General features: G+C 44.6%; 1 protein-coding gene across 1 annotated transcript in view; it reads left to right on the plus strand.

The window, feature by feature from the left end:
• The window catches only part of LOC135572404 (hairy/enhancer-of-split related with YRPW motif-like protein), a 30,513-nt gene that overhangs the window by 247 nt on the left and 27,766 nt on the right, over positions 1-2,500 (plus strand).

A 2,500-nucleotide genomic window follows, 5' to 3' on the forward strand; every position in this document is an offset into this window, starting at 1 on the left:
TGTGTGTGTGGTGACCCCGCTGCACGGTCCTCTTTCTGCTTCCTCGTCTGCTTTTTGCCTCTCTGGTGATCTCTGGGGAGTCGGATGAGGGTGTGTCCTCATAACCTCTCTCTCTCTCTCTCTCTCTCTCTCTCTCTCTCTCTCTCTCTCTGTCTCTCTCTCTCTATCTATCTGTCTCTCTCTCTCGCTCTCATTCGCTCTCCTCTCTCTCTCTCTCTCTCTCTCTCTCTCTCTCTCTCTCTTTCTCTGTCTCTCTCTCTCTCTTTCACTCTGTCACTCTCTCTCTCTCTCTGTCTCTCTCTCTCTCTCTCTCTCTCTCTCTCTCTCTCTCTCTTTCGCTCTCTCTCTCTCTCTCTCTCTCTCTCTCAGGGCAGGAGGGGGAGGAGAGGGAGGAAAAGAAGGTGGGTGTGGAGGGGGAAGACTAGATGATATGAAAGAGAAGAGCAAGACAACTAGATGATATGACAGAGAAGACAACTAGATGATATGACAGAGAAGACAACTAGATGATGTGACAGAGAAGACAACTAGATGATGTGACAGAGAAGACAACTAGATGATGTGACAGAGAAGACAACTAGATGATATGACAGAGAAGACAACTAGATGATATGACAGAGAAGACAACTAGATGATATGACAGAGAAGAACAAGACAACTAGATGATATGACAGAGAAGACAACTAGATGATATGACAGAGAAGACAACTAGATGATATGACAGAGAAGACAACTAGATGATATGACAGAGAAGACAACTAGATGATATGACAGAACAAGACAACTAGATGATATGACAAAGACAACTAGATGATATGACAGAGAAGACAACTAGATGATATGACAGAGAAGACAACTAGATGATATGACAGAGAAGACAACTAGATGATGTGACAGAGAAGAACAAGACAACTAGATGATATGACAGAGAAGAACAAGACAACTAGATGATATGACAGAGAAGACAACTAGATGATATGACAGAGAAGACAACTAGATGATATGACAGAGAAGACAACTAGATGATATGACAGAGAAGACAACTAGATGATATGACAGAGAAGACAACTAGATGATATGACAGAGAAGACAACTAGATGATATGACAGAAGACAACTAAAGAACAAGACAACTAGATGATATGACAGAAGAAGACAACTAGATGATATGACAGAGAAGACAACTAGATGATATGACTAGATGATATGACAGAGAAGACAACTAGAGAAGACAACTAGATGATATGACAGAGAAGACAACATGACAGAGAAGACAACTAGATGATATGACAGAGAAGACAACTAGATGAAGACAACTAGATGATATGTCAGAGAAGACAACTAGATGATATGACAACTAGATGATATGACAGAGAAGACAACTAGATGATATGTCAGAGAAGACAACTAGATGATATGTCAGAGAAGACAACTAGATGATATGACAGAGAAGACAACTAGATGATATGACAGAGAAGACAACTAGGTGATATGACAGAGAAGACAACTAGGTGATATGACAGAGAATAGTTAGTTTTTGAAGAAGATGATGATAGAAATAACAACAGAGAAAAGAGGAAGGCCTGACTCATATATGATGGTTCTTTATTTCTTTATTTTCTTCTCTATTATGATGGAAGGAGGGATAAATGAAATCCAGATTTGAATGAAAGAGTAATTGGTAATGAAAGGAGATGGCGAGATGACTGGAGGGAAAGAGAGGGGATGCCACCACACCATGAGCCCCTGGCGACGGTCACAGCAGCAGCACTTAGTACAGATGACACACGGGCCTACACACACACACACACACACACACACACACACACACACACACACACACACACACACACACACACACACACACACACACACACACACACACAGACACACACACACACACACACACACACACACACACACACACACACACACACACACACACACACACACACACACACACACACACACATACACACACAGTCTGTCAGGCGGTAAGAGAGGCCTTGCTAGGGGGCATTGGCTCACACACACACACATATGCACACGCACACACTGCTTCTGGCGCCTGGGATTCCCGTTGTCATGGAAATGGAAATCCTGGTCAGAGATCTTCCCACGGTGTCAGTGGAACCAAGCGTTGAGTTGTTGTTGTGGTTGTTGTTATTGTTATTTGTGTGCCTGCTTTCCATCCTGCCTGCCTGCCTGCCTGCCTACCTTCGTACCTTCCTGCCTTCCTGCCTGCCTTCCTTCCTTCCTTCCTGCCTTCCTTCCTGCCTGCCTGCCTGCCTGCCTGCCTGCCTGCCTGCCTTCCTTCCTTCCTTCCTTCCTTCCTTCCTGCCTGCCTTCCTTCCTGCCTTCCTTCCTTCCTGCCTTCCTTCCTTCCTGCCTTCCTTCCTGCCTTCCTTCCTTCCTTCCTTCCTTCCTTCCTGCCTTCCTTCCTGTCTTCCTTAGTTCCTGCCTTCCTTCCTTCCGTCCTTCCTGCCTTCCTTCCTTCCTGC

Source organism: Oncorhynchus nerka, linkage group LG7 (genome assembly GCF_034236695.1).
Source record: "Oncorhynchus nerka isolate Pitt River linkage group LG7, Oner_Uvic_2.0, whole genome shotgun sequence".
NCBI classification, from domain to species: domain Eukaryota; kingdom Metazoa; phylum Chordata; class Actinopteri; order Salmoniformes; family Salmonidae; genus Oncorhynchus; species Oncorhynchus nerka.